This window comes from Dasypus novemcinctus, chromosome 17 (assembly GCF_030445035.2).
Source record: "Dasypus novemcinctus isolate mDasNov1 chromosome 17, mDasNov1.1.hap2, whole genome shotgun sequence".
Taxonomy (NCBI): domain Eukaryota; kingdom Metazoa; phylum Chordata; class Mammalia; order Cingulata; family Dasypodidae; genus Dasypus; species Dasypus novemcinctus.
Window position 1 is genome coordinate 82,315,827 of NC_080689.1, and position 15,567 is coordinate 82,331,393.

Consider the following 15,567-nt stretch of genomic DNA (forward strand, 5'->3'; position numbering starts at 1 on the left):
TAAATATTTTCATTTCTTATAGCCATCAGATAGTAACTGTGGGTGCCTTAATATACTAAACTCATTGAAGACTGCTTAGGTTATAAGGGATGATGCTCAGCCAATGACATATGTTGATTTCAGTTTGGATATAAATTTTCCAATGAGCTTTATATTCCTGCGATTGTCCTACTATTTCTATAGTTCTCTTATAAAATGGTTGAGCCATAAAATGCCAAAAATTAAATGTTTTCTATATTGTTATAAGATCTGTGTTTACTTCATCTTATTCTCATAATTTGAAATTACACATATATAATTTTACTCTTTACAATATTACTTAATGTTGTATGCTCCATCTGTTTAAAAAAGAAAAAAATAATTCAAATAGAATATATGTATATTTGATGGTGTGAAGCAGTGTGGATCTCAGTAAAGTGGGATCTTAAGGGGAATCTGTTCTGCAGGTGTAACCTGTTGTAAGTGGAACCTTTTGAGTAGGTTAATTCAGTTCATGCCTGGACCACTGTGGGTCTCAGTCCCTTTACTTAAGTCTTTTATAAGAGAATGAGATTCAGACAAAGAAGGAGAAAGCCATGGCAGCAAGAATCTGAAGCAATGGAACCTGGAAGTTACAGAAGAAACAAGCAGATATCACCATGGGTCTTGCCACGTGACAGAGGATTCTAGCATCACTGGCAGCTGGTCTCTGGGGAGAAAGCATTGCCTGATGATGCCTTGATTTAGACAATTTCCTCAATCTCAAAATTTTAAGCTTGTAAGTTAATAAATACCTCTTGTGGAAGCCATCCTATTTCAGTCTGGCTAACTAGAACAGTCTAATATCCAAATATTTATAGAATAACTGAAAGTCTGCCTCCTTTTCTTTTCTCCATCTCTTTCAGCAATTCTCATTCTTTCATGGCAACTCTCTAATTCTTCAGCTTTAAGCTTCTAGAAATGTGTGAGAACTTTCCTCGTGAACTCTTTCACCAATTGTCAACTTTCTCTCTTACCATCCTCTGGCACTGAAGGAATTCATGGTTTTTAAGTCTACCGAACCTGAACAATTTGAATTAAGTTTATTTATTATTCTTTTATTTATTTATTTATTTCTCTCCTTTCACCTTTCCACCCCCATTGTTTGCTCTCTGCATCTGTTCCCTGTGTATTCTTCTGTGTTCACTTGTATTCTTATCGGTGGCACCAGCAATCTGTCTCATTTCTTGAATCATCTTGCTGCATCAGCTCTCCAGGCTGTGCTTTTTTTGCATGGGGTGGCTCTCTTTTTGGGGTGCACTCCTTGCACATTGGGCTCCCCTACATGGTGGACACCCCTGCGTGGCTTGACACTCCTTGTGCCCATCAGCACTGTGCATGGGCCAGCTCACCCCATGGGCCAGGAGGGCCTGGGTTTGAATCCTGTACCTCCTAAGTGGTAGGCAGATGCTCTATCAGTAGAGCCACATGAGCTTCCCTGGATAAATTTTAATGAACACATTATTCTCAGTGTGCTGGGGGAATACTCCAGATATTCTAGTATCATTTCTGAAGTTTCTTCATAAATACATTGGTGGATGAAATTTAGTCACCAAATGTCTCATAAAAACAGAGAATACACCAAACACTCTGACAGACATAACTGCTCTTTACTCTTAGTAATGAGAGGCATTTTAAGAATTGAATCCATGTCATTCACTCACTCAAGAAACATTTATTAAATGGTTCCTCTGTCAGTTGCAAAAATCCCTCCTATCATTGTAGTTGATGAGAAAAAAGCACATATTAAAAGTATACACTATGCCATTTTTTGGTTTTAGGATGAAAAATAAAAATAAAAAATAAATGAAATAAATAAAAAAAATAAAAAAATAAATCAGGTCTGGGGAGGAGATTGTGACTTAACAATGAATAGCAATTTAAAAGATGTTAATATATCAGTTAGCTACACTCATGTAAGATAACATGCCCAAAACCAGTATCATAAAGTGTTAGCTGGTGAGTTTCTGGTGAGCTGTGCAGTCTGTTCATATGGGGGCCTCACTGGCTCACCTGGGCCTACTCTTGGCGTATAGTTATCTGGCAGGTCCCCTGAGGTCTGTGTTTTCTAAGCTCAATCATCTTTGATCTCCTTCACATGCTCCTTAGCTGGCCATCAGCCTGACTTTGGGTTGACTGCACCACATGTCTTTTACCACCTGGCAGACTAATTCTAGATTCTTCTGATGGCTATTTTCATGCTCCAAAAGATTAAATGAAAGCCCATTTCAGAGTGTTTTATTCCCTGATGGATCAACTACCTCTTCCCTGTGCCTCCTTTATTTAAACTTTCCTATTTTGACTCCTTCTCATTCTCCTTCCCTTCCTCTGGTCCATGCTATTGTCCTCCAAATATGTTATAAAGGTATAATCTTGACCAGCACAGGTTCAGAATCTCCTCTGAAGGTCTCATGTCACTCTCCCTCCTTACCTACTGGACCCTCTGTCGGGGCAGGTCCTTCTGCTCTGCGTCCCCTGATTGTATATTACAGGCCTAGCTCAATACCTCAGGAGGCATTGAGGTATTGGATCTCAGTAGGATCTGATCTGGGGTAAATTCATTTCTCTCTATAGATCAGTAACAAGAAAACAATTTTACTGGTTCTAAAATACCCCTTGGGGCAGACATAGTATAAATGTTGCAGACATCCTGATTCCAAAATGGAGAGGATGAAAGGAAGAGAGGAAACACTGCTCCCAAGCAATTTTGAAATCCTGAAGTTCTGTTAGGTTCATTGCCTGGGGTCATCTCTATGGATTGTCCTTGGTGACATGTCTCTGACCTCTGGACCTCTGGCTTTGGCTTCTGTACCCAGGTCTCTGGCCTCTGAGACCCTGTTTGTTATAACTCTCCCTGCAGAGCTGACCTCTGTCTTATCAGGAGTAGATTGAATTACATATGAATTCTTAGTCATTGTCAGTATTCCTGTCTGTGTGGGCATATTGTAGGTAGGACATCGAATATGTTATTTGAGTTCAGGTGTAGCTGACATGATTAGAAGGGGGCCTTAATCCAGACCATTGAATTCTGTTATAAGCATGCGAAATTCATTCAAAGATATAGAAGCTATAGGGAGGATCCATAAGGTGGAAAGAAGAGGACATTGCTATGAAGGTAAGGCAGGGATAGTAGCCAAGGAACCTCAAGGATCTCTGGTATCCAGCACGGGAATGTTGTAGAGTTTGGGGAGAAAGCATTGCCTTGCTGCTGTCTCAGTAGTGGTGTTCTCCTAACCTCAAAGCTGTCAGTCTAAAAAGTCCCAGTGTTCAAGCCATTCCATTCTGTAGTACTTATGATAGCAGCAAAATAAGGTATCATACTTTGTTTTCCTTCAAAAGTTTTAAAGTTCATAGTTTTATCAGTATATAGAATTTTGTAATTCCACAGCCTTCTTTAATTTTGTTCTCTTTTTGCCCCTTTCAGCGCAGCTGACATTTTTTTTGATTATATAACATTCTCAAAAATCTTCTGATTTAGGAAATCATAAACCAAAAATGTGGGAAGGGAGTCTGGATACAGAGTATGAAATTTCATAAATCCTGAGGACCTTCAAAAGACCTTTCTTTTAAATTAGAAAAGTTTGGTTACAACTTGATTCTATTAGAGGGACATGGTGCTGTACAAGAAACAAGTGCATTAGGATCAAATAAATGGGAACTTTGGAATATGTCCAATTCCTCATAATATCCTCAACTATATTTCTACATATATTCTTTTAATGTGCATAACCTGATAGAACAGCCAGCAAGATGAGTCAGAGGAAGGAGCGTCTAGAGTCAGTTCCTGATACAGGGCACACTTAGTAAACATGCAGAGAACTTGAGCTAGCTGATGCACCTGCTTGGAGACTCCAGGAGACTGGAAGCACATCCTGCAACATACTTGAAGGAATGGAAGGAGGTGGCTGCCCATCTGCAGAGAAGACTCATAATTAGAGGACTCCAAGCCACGGAGGCTGTTGCGCATCCTCCAAGGTAGGCCGAAACTGCCTTAGGAACTTTTCTGAGGCTGGAATCGAAAGCTGCACTTCCAAAAAACAGGGGAGGAAGAGATGGTTGGGCACCAACTTCAGCTACTGCTGAGTAAATTTTGCAGACAAAAATATAGCCCTAAGAACAACTAAAGTTTGAAATTGTTCAAGTGAGAAAGAGGCTGGTAGCTGGCATCTTAACTCTGCACCTGGCATGAGGGGAAGTGGGGAGGACTGAAAATCATAGCGCTGTGGGAACCGGCTTCCTTCCATCCAGGCCATATTGCACTTCTAGCCTAGGCCCAGCCCCACCTCTACAGGGAGGAAGCTGGGGCCCTGTGGCAGCTTCTCTAGGAAATTACTGGCCAGGTCTCAGAGGCATTTGCTCACCTGATGTTGGCAGTGCAAGTCGCCCAGCAGCAATTCTGTGGCTGGAATTGGAAGCTCCATTCCTAAAAACAGGGGAGGAAGAGATGTTTGGCCACTGCTTTCAGCTACTGATTAGTAAATTTGGTTTGCTAAAGTATAACACTAAGAACATCTAAAGATTGAAACTGTTGAAGTCTGAAAGAGGCCTTTGTCCTCCATTTTGACCCTGTTCCCAGTGTGAGGGGAAACTGGGCTGAACAAAAATCACAGTGACATTAGGAACCAGTTTATTTCACCCAGATCACCCTGCAAACTTATCCCAGGCTTCAGCCCCAACTCTCACAGGAAGGAGGCTGGCAGGCCCTGCACAAGCCTATCCAGGTAACTGCAGGTACATTTGGCTGGCAAAGATCGGAAGTCTACCAGGGCAACTGTGTTCTTCTTTGGAGCTGAACTGCATAGATTGTTGCCCACACCTACAGCTCCACCCCTATCCAAGGCAAGGGAGAAAGGGGTGTGAAGCTTCATCAGTCTCTCTGGGCAGCTACAGTCTAGGCCAGCACAACTTGTATTATTCCACAAAGCTGTGACTTTGTCCCTACCTCTGGCAAAGGAGAAAGTTGGGAAAAGCTGCATTGGTACCTGGTGCAATGAGGGCAGCTTCAGCCTCCATATCTTGTAACAACTACATCCTTGGCTCATACTGCACAACTAGCAAGGGAGAAAGGGCAGGAAGCCTGAAACTAATGAGAAAACCTGCACTCTGAATAAATACTCTAGTAAGCCAGATGCCAAGACACAACAAAAAATTATAAGCTACACCAAGAAACAGATAGACATGGCCCAGTTAAAAGAACAAGATAAGCATCCAGATGACATAAAGAAGTTGAGACAACTAATCATCGATATTCAAACAAATCTCCTTAATAAATTCAATGAAATGGCTAAAGAGATTAAAGATATTAAGAAGAGATTGGATGAGCACAAAGTAAAATTTGAAGGTATACGTAGAAAGAAAGCAGATCTTATGGAAATTAATGGTGCAAAAATTCAAATTAAAAAAATATTGGAATCATAAATAGCAGTTGTAAGGAGGCAGAAGAAAGGATTGGCGAGCTTAAAAAAATGGCCTCTGAAAGTGAACATACAAAAGAACTGATGAAGAAAAGAATGGAAAAAATCGAACAAGGTCTCAGGGAAATAATGCCATGAAACATCATGCAAACAGTCATGTCATGGGTGTCCCAGAAGGAGAAGACAAGAGATAAGGGGCAGAAGGAATATTTGAAGAAATAATGTTAGAAAATTTCCCAACCCTTTTGAAGGACACAGAGATCCATGTCTAAGGAGGCCAATGTACTCCCATTCAAAATACTCCAAGTAGACCAACTTGAAGACACACACGAATCAAAATGTCAATGCCAAAGACAAAGTGAAAATTCCGAGAACAAGATAAGAGCATGCAAAAAAAAAAGAAAGAAAGGATATCCAATAAGATAGAGTGCTGATTTCTCACAAGAAATCATGGAGACCAGAAGACGGTGGTGTGATATATTTATGATACTACAAGAGAAAAACTTCCATTCAAGAATCTTATATTTGGCAAGATTATATTTCAAAAAATGAGGTTGAGTCTAGAATATCAGAAATAAACAGAAGTTGGGAGAATCTAAGGAAGAGACCAGATTTTCAGGAAACACTAAAGGGTGTGCTAGAACCTGAAAAGAAAAGACAGAAGAGAGAGGCCTGGAAGAGAGTCTAGAAATGAAGATTATATCAATAAAAGTACCAAATGTTAAAAGAGTGGTGAAAACAAAATATGGCAGATAACACTCACATAGGCAGGAATAAATGTTACCAATGATTGAGTTGCAGTTTTCTGAATACTAGTACTTTATATCATGTTAAAAGAAATAAAAAACGGCCTAATTAACTGGAAGAACATTCCATGCACATGCATTGGAAGACTAAATATCATTAAGATGTCAACTCTACTCTAATTTATGTATAGCTTCAATGCAATCCTGATAAAAATTCTACCAGGATTTTTTTCAATTGAAAACACTATTATCAAAAATTTTTGGAAGGGTAAGGGTTCCTGAAGAGCCAGAACATTTAAAAAGGAAAAGCAAACTCTGATCTCCAGATTTTGAAGCATGCTATCTAGCTATAGTGGTAAAACAGCATGGAACTGGCATAAAGAGAGACACATAGACAAATGGAATCCAACAGATGCCTGAGAAACAGACCTTCACATGTATGGTCAAGTGATTTTTGACTAGCTTCTCAAACCTACACATCTTGGGCAGAACAGTCCATTCAACAAATGGTGCTGGCAGAACTGGATATCTATAGCCAAAAGAAGAAAAAAGGACCCCTATCTCACACTTTATCTGAAAATTAATTCAAAATGAATCAAAAACCTAAAAATAAAAGAAGAACTGTAAAACTTCTAGAAAAAAATGTAGGAAAATATCTTTAAGACTTGGTGGTAGGAGGTATATTCTCAAAGGAGATAAGAGGAGGGCAGGGATGGACTACTGATATTTAATATATGTAGAAGTTTTATTTAGCTTTATTGTATAAGTGTGGAAATGTATAGAGTGGATAATATGTAGTGATTAACAGTTATTTTATAAATGGGGTTGTGGCTTAAAATGTTTGTCTAGGGATGTAAAAGTCAATCGACAGAATGCAAGAGAATATTCTAGGAACTGAGTAGCACAGTAAACCAAGAGGAGGATGGAAATTGTGTTTGATGGTGCAAATGCAAGAGTGTTCTTTGCTAACTAGGACAAATGTACATCATTATTGCAGGGTGGTGGGAATATGGGGAAGCATGGGAAAAATACAGCTGGAGGGAACTATGGATTGTGGTTAGCAGTAATAATATAACGTAACGTAACGTAACGTAATGTAACATAACATAACAATATACTATAAAGATGTACTTTATTGATAATGGGTCAGTATGCAAAATGTGTGCTAAATGTACACTATGGAGATGGTAGTAATTAGATGACATTATCTTACCTGTAACAAATATCCCGCCACAGTGTAGTGTGTTGCTAGAGGGATGTTGTTTGGGAATTCTGCACATGTACATGATTGCTTTATAGGATTATGACTTCTATCATAAAAATATATTTAAAAATAATAACAGGGTGTTTTGGGCGATAATACACCAAATGTAAGATAATGACCATAATTAGTAGTAAGATTTTGACAATATCCTTTCTTCACGTGTAGCAAATGTCTCACAACAATGCAAGGTGTTGGTGAAGGGTAGATGTATGGGACTCATGTATGATGTTATGCATGTTTGCTTTGTAAGTTCAGAACTTTTACTATACACTTATTGCTTTTGTATCTTCATATATAAATGATACAAATATAATAATAGTAATAGGGTGGGTGGGGGAAAATACTTTAGTTAGTAGTAATATAATGACAATGATCTTTAATAACTAGTTAAAAATGTCTAGTAACAAAGCAAATTACTGGAGGTAGGGTGAGGTGGAAGTGTCCTGTATGATTATATATATGTTTGTTTTGTAAGTTCATAGTTATTACTATACACATATTGTTTATGTAAGTTTATGTATGAGTGATATACTTCAATAAATTAAAAAATGTGCATAACCTTTAAACAATTTCATAGACTGAAATATCTGTTGACTTATTGTTGTCTGTTCACTCAACAGGAACTTTTAAGTGGCATCTCTTTGCTTGACTCAGAGACACTTTGCTACAAAGCAGTATAAAAATCCAAAATTTGGAATATGTGTGCTCCTGACATAGCAACATGGAAGTTTCTAGGAAGTTTATAAGATAAGACAAGCTAGGATCAATTCTATCTAAAATTTGATTAAAAAAATGAGTTTAACTCTATTTGGGTAGCTATAGATATTCTTCTTAAGGTCAGTAAAAAATGTCCATTAAGCAACTATTGCTTGTATGAAGGATGAGGTATTTTTGTCCAGTTGAATAATGTAACTACAGTGAATTATACATCTTTTTACATTGGAAAAAATAAGTGAAATGTTACTTAAATTTTAATATCTGATATATAGGAGTGTCAGGTATTAAATTTGCACGTCTTCTCTCCATTTCACATATCATTAGACAAGAGGGTCCTCCACAGATCTTTCCAGGATATTCCCATCTCTGTTCCTAATTTTGCTCCTTGGCTGAAGTGATCCATATGCACACACGTAATGTCTTTTCACTTGCAAAAGTTGAAATGTCTCCCTTGACCTTATCTCCAGTTCATTTTTTCTTTACAGTTGATATCTTAATTTTAGCATCTTTTGCAATTTAGACAGAGTATTATCCAAATCATAATTCATAGTTCCTTTTTACTTAACAGTATTTTTTTTTCATTTTACAGTTTTACCTTTCCTCCAGTAGTTTACATATGCAGCAAGAAGAACCTGGGACATGGAATGAACTCTTTGCTTGGAAATCTCCTAGGCTACGTGTAGATTATTGATTTTGAGTTCTGCTTTTCATGCAAAAAAAACCCTAAGACAAAATTCAGCAATGTTCTGCTTCTATATAAAAAGATTTTCACCTTGCCTTTTAAGGTAATAGTTCGTTATTTCCTTTGAGACTTCAACAGAAGCAAATGTCTATATTTCTACCAAGGTTCTGTTGAGGAAATCTAGGCTTTATCAGAGGCCTCAAAACTCTTCCAGTTTTTACCTATCAACCATTTTCAATGGCACTTCCACATATTTTATATTTGTTAGAGTACCTCCCCATACTTGGTATGAATGTCCATCAGGATTCCACCACAGAAGACCTATATTAAGAGCCTTATTGCAATGAATAATTTGATTGTTGTGGCTGACTTGCTTCAGTCCTCAAGGATTCTAATTAATGTCTTTACTGTTTAAATACCACTTTATTTTCTATTTGTGGTAAAATGTCCCTCCTATGAGAATATATGTGATGGCATTGGGGGGCCAGTGTTTTGATCCAGGCAATTCTCCCATCTGAAGTTTTAACTTAATCACATCTGCAGAAATGTTACATATGAGATAACTCATATAGGTTCCTAGGATTAGGATTGTTTTCTTGGGTCTTTTCCTTTCAAGATAATGTCCTCTGATGCACAATGAGTTTTACTTTTTAGGGGGACACATTTATCTATTTTTTCTTTTGTTGCTTGCACGTTGAGTGTAAAGTCTAAAAAATCAATGCCTAACACAAGATCCTGAAGACACTCATCTATTTTTTCTTATAGGAGATTAAAAAATAGATTTTATTTATTTATTTATTTATCTATTTATTATTTATTTTTACCCCCCACTTGTGTTTGCACTTGCTTTCGACTCTCTATGTCATTGTGTGCTTTCTGTGTCTGCTCATCTTCTTTTCAGGAGGCACCGAGAACAAAATCTAGGACCTCCCATGTGGGAGGGAGGCACCCAATCTATTGAGCCACCTACACTCCCTTCTTGTTGTGTATTTCATTGTGTTTCCTCATTGTCTCATCTTTTTGCATAATCTTGTTGCATCATCTTATTGAATCAGCTCTCTGTGCCAGCCTATCCCGCCAACTCACTGTCTTGTTCATCTTCTTTAGCAGGCACCAGGAACTGAACCTGGGACCTCCCATTTGGTAGATAGGTGCAAACTTCTAGGAGATTTAAAGTCCTATTTCTTATATTTAGGTCTTTTGTCCATTCTGAGTTAATTCGTGAAGATGGTGTGAGATGGGGACCCTTCTTCATTCTTTTGAATGTGACTATCCACTTTTCCCAGCACATTTGTTGAAACAACTTTTCTTTCCCAATTGAGTGGACTTGGATAACCATGTTAAAAGTCAGGTGTGTCACGATGATGGGAGCAAGTGTTGCTGTGGGGGGAGTGGGGGGTGGGGGCGGTGGGGTTAAATGGGACCTCATATTTTTTGAATGTAATTTTTAAAAATAAATAAATAATTTTTTTTAAAAAATTTCAAAAAAAAAAGTCAGTTGGCCATTTGCTTCCTCAGCAAGCTAAATATAGAACTGCCATATGATCTGGTAATTCCTCTACTAGTAACATATCCAGAAGAACAGAAAACAGTGTTTGAACAGACACTGCACACCAGTGTTTATAGCAGCACTATTCACAATTGCCACAAGATGGATACGACCCAAGTGTCCATCAACTGATGACTGGAAAAACAAAATGTGGTATATACATATGATGGAATACTATGCTGCTATAAGGAGAAATAAAATTGAAACACATATAATAACATGGATAAACCTTGAGGACATTATGCTGAGTGAAATAAGCCAGATACAAAGGAACAAATATTACATATTCTCACTAATATGAACTAAATACAAAGAATAAACACAGAGAGTTAAAACCTAGTGTATAGGTTACTAGGAGATAGGATGAAGGCTGAGAAGGGATACTGTTGCTTAATGTATGTAGAATTTCAACTACCTTGACTGTAAAAATTTGTGGAAATGGAGTTTATGGTAACATATTATAGTGAGTATAACTGAAATGGCTGGCTAATAAATGGGACTATGGCTGAAAGGGATGGTATAGTGACATAAATATCAGTCAAAAGAAAGCTAGACCATTGACAATAGGGTGCAGCGGTGCTCAGAGATGTATTCACCAAATGCAATGAATGTCTCATGATGATGGAGGAGATTGTTGCTATGGGGGGAGGAGTGGGGTGAGGGGGGTGGGGAGTTTATGGGGACCTCATGTTTTTTGAATGTAATATTAAAAAAATAAATAAAGACAAGAAAAAAAAGAAAGCTAGAGAATAATTTAAGGGCTGAATAACAGTAAAACCAGAGGTGCATGAGAATTGTGCTTAATAACAGAAATAAGAGAATATTGTTCAATGAACTCTAACAAATGTATGCCACTCTTATATGGTGATAGCAATATCATGATGCATGGGAAAATATAAGTAATGTGTCTTATGGATTATAGTTAATAGCAATGTTGTAATATTCATTCATCAATGTCAAAGAAGGTATCAATGCTAAGGCAATAAGAGGAAGATATGGAATTTTTTCTTTTGGATTAAGGAAAACTTTCAAAATTTACTGAGGCAATCACTACATAACTCTGTGATGAAGGTGAGAGCCATGGGGTGTACACTTTGGAGAGATTGTACAAGGCATGGGATTGTATAACACAGTGAACCATGTGGTAGAAGATGGACTGTGGTTAAAAGTACAAACATGAGTGTTCTGTCATGAATTATAAAAAAATGTACAATACTTATACATGGTATTACTAATAGAGGTTGTATGGAAAAACACAAATGTATGCCATGGACAGCAGTTACTAGTAATAGTCTGATGGTGTTCTTTCATAACCTGTAAAAAATGTGCCAGCTCTGCCATGAGCCTCACCACAAGGGCAACACCTACTCTCCAGCTCATTGGACTTATCCAGTTCAGCTAACAGGGAGGTGAGGATGGTCAACCACCACACCAGGGAATCAAGATAGTCTACAATGGCTAGCAGTAGAATTCCATCCATTAGCCATGTGTTATCTAAGCACCCTCTCAATTTAGAGGTGGAGTCAACATTGTCATCATGAAGTCCTCAGGATGGAGGAATAAAGTATGGATTAGAGTGGACTTACTGGTGTTTACAATAGAATTATTGTGACTCTAGCATTGGAAGAAATTATACCATTGATGTGGAGACAGTGGCCATGAGAATTGCTGAAGGCAGGGAGAGGGAAAAGAAATGTGATTTTGGGGCACTTTTGATACTTGGAGTTGTTCTCAATGATATTGCATGGGCAGATGCAGGACATTATATATCCTGCCATAACCCACTGAATGGACAGGGAGAGAGTGTAAACTACAACATAAACTATAATCTGTGCAATGCTCCAAAATGTACTCATAAAATGCAATGAATGTTCCATATTAATGAGAGAAGATGTTGATGTGGGAGGAGTGAGTGGTGTGGGAAGTGGTGTATATGGGAACTTATTATATTTTTTAATGTAATATTTTGTGTGATCTATGTATCTTTAAAAAAAAAGATAAAAAAAGAAAAAAAAAGTTCCACAACAATATAAGGTGTTAGTGGAGGGGTGTTATATGGGTATTATGTACATTTTGCATAATTGTTTTGTTACCTCACAAATCCTCTAAAGAGATAAATATTTAAAAAATAAAAAATACACTTTTCCATATTAAACAAAAACAAACCTAAACCCTAAAAGGACAATGGAGATGGTAAGGTCGTGATGGTGATGGTGATGGTGGGGGAGGGGAGACAGCATGGTTTCTCCCACTAAAGAGGAACAATAGGCAAAATTTAAAAACATTAAAATGTGACTGAAAACTTTCCCCCTAAAATCAGGAACAAGACAAGGTTGTCCACTGTCATCACTGATATTCAATATACTGGAAGTACTTGTCAGAAGGACTCAGAAAGAAAAATAACAGGCATTCTAATTTGGAAAGGAATATTTCCCTATTTGCAGATGACATGATCTTATATACAGAAAATCCTGAAAAATACACAACAAGGACCAAAGGGCTAATATGTGAACTTGGCAAAGTGGCTGGATACAAGAGCAACAACCAATAATCAGTCGTGTCTTTATACACAAGCAATGACCAATTGGAAGAAGAAATCAAGACAAAAATTCAATTTACAATAGCTACAAGTGAATAAAATATCTAAGAATAAATCTGCCATGGATTTAAAGGACTTTTACAGTAAAAACTAGAAAACATTACTAAAAGAAATCAAAGAAGACCTAAATAAATGGAAGGACATTCTGTGTTCTTGGAAATAAACTGCCAAATTTCAATACTATCCAAAGCAATTTGTAGATTCAGTGCAATCGTAGTCAAAATTGCAACAAACTTCTTTGCAGAAATGGAAAAGCCAGTTATGAAAGGTATATGTCCTTCTGAAAGCACAACACCCACCCCAAGTAACAGACATCATCTGCAACTGCAAGCAAAATAGTTCTTATCCATCTGCCCCATGGGAACTAAGCTCCTTCTCAGTTAGAAGCAGTGGGCATCACCATCTTGGGGTCGTCAAGATTGGGGTATGAACAATGGATTAAAGTAGATTTATCATTTTTCTACCATAGACTTATTATTATTCTAGAAATGGAAGAACTCTTACCATTGTCCACTAGAGATTCTGAGGGATGAGAGAGGGAAGAGTGGGTGTAATATGGGGAAATTTTCAGGACTTTGGAGTTGTACTGAATGACATTGCAGTAATGGGTACAGACCATTGTATAGTTTGTCATAACCTACAAACTTGTGCAGGACAAGGTTTAAATTGTAATTTAAACTGTAGTCCATAGATAGTAGCAATGCTTCAATGTGTGTTCATCAATTGTAACAAATGTACTATACTAATGAGGGATGTTGTTGATGTAGGAAATTGTGGAAGATGGAAGGAGTGGGTCATATGTGAATCCCTCATATTTTTAATGTAATATTCATGTAATCGAAGTCTTCTTTAAAAATAGAAAAATTAGTAAAAAATGGATATGGAAGTGTAAGGGGCCCCAAATAACTAAAGCCAAGTTTAAAAAGAAGAATAAAGTTGGAGGACTCACACTTTTGGTTTTAAGAACTTATGACAAAGCCACAGCAATCAAAACAGCAAATTATTTGTACAAGGACAGACATACAGACCAATGGAATAGAACTGAGAGCTCATAAATCAATCCTCACGTTTATAGTCACCTGATTTTTTTTAGGATTTCACACCTTTATTGAGAGATTCATTAATTAAGCATCATCCCTTTGTAAAGGTAGAAGAGAGCTCCCTCAAATAATTTTTGACAAGGTGGTAAAGACCACTCATTTCACAAAAAATATTCTCTTCAACAAATGGTGTTGGGAAAACTGGATCTCCACTTGAAAAAGAAAAAGGAAGGAGGGTTCTACCTGATACCATATGCTGCAAAAATCAACTCAAAATGCTTCAAGGACCTTAATATAAGAGATAGAACTACCGAACTCTTATAAGAAAACGTAGGGAAGCATCTTCAGGGCCTTGTGTTAGCCAGTGGTTTCTTAGATTTTATACCCAAAGCATAAGCAAGAAAAGAAAAATAGAAAAATAGGACCTCATCAAAATTAAAAACGTGTGCCTTAAAACTTTATTATGAAAGTAAAATGACAACTTACTTAATGGCAGAAAATATTTGGAAACCACATATCCAATAAAGGTTTACTGTCCAGAATATATAAAGAAATACTTTAAGTTAAGAACAAAAAGACAAAACTCAGTTTAAAAATGGGCAAAAATTTAAATATTCATATCTCCAAAGAAGATTTATAAAAGGTCAGAAAGCAAATGGAAGATACTCAATATCATCAGCGATCAGGGAAATGTGATACCATTACATAGTCATTAGAATGGCTATGATTGAAAAGAAAAAGAAAAGAAAATAACAAGTGTTGATGAAGATTCAGAGAAATAGTTACACCCTTTCATTGCTGGTGGGAATGTAAAATAGTGCAGCCACTGTGAAAGACAGTTTGGTGGTTCCTCAGAAAACTAAGTATAGCTACTAGGTAAATACCCAAGATAATTGTTGAAAGCAAGGACTAGAACAGATTGCACACCAATGTTCACAATGGCATTATTCACAATTACCAAAATATGGAAGCAACCCAAATGTCTATCAACCAATGAATGGATAAACAAAATGTGATATATACACCCCATGGAATATAACCTTAAAAAGGAATGAAGTTCCATACATCCTCAACAAGGATGAACTTTGAAGATATCATGTTGAAAGAAGTAAGACAGACACAATAGAACAAATATTGTATGATCTCACTGATTTGAAATAATTAGAATAAGGAAACTCAAAGAGTCATGAGTAGAATATAGGCTACCAGGGGATGGGGTAGGGGTAGGGAATGAGAAAGTGAGGTTTAAAATGTACTGGGCTCCTCTATGGAATGATGTAAATATTTTTGTATGGATGGTGGTGATGGTAGCACAATGTTGTGAATGCCGTTAACAGCATTGAAATATATATCTGAATTGATCTAAGGGGGGAATATTAGATTGTATCATTCATAACAGAATAAAAAATTTTAAAAAAGCCCATGATCTACACTACACGGTGAATCCTAAGTTAAACCATGGACTTTTAAGAATGTACTATCATCAATGTAACAAATGTTCCACAACAATGCAATGTGTTTGTGGTAGGCAGTGTATA

At 37.1% G+C, this 15,567-nt stretch overlaps 1 gene segment (V, D, J or C); it reads left to right on the plus strand.

Moving 5' to 3' along the window:
- LOC131273778 (immunoglobulin kappa variable 3-20-like) overlaps positions 1-15,567 on the plus strand; it is a 1,006,205-nt gene that overhangs the window by 356,931 nt on the left and 633,707 nt on the right.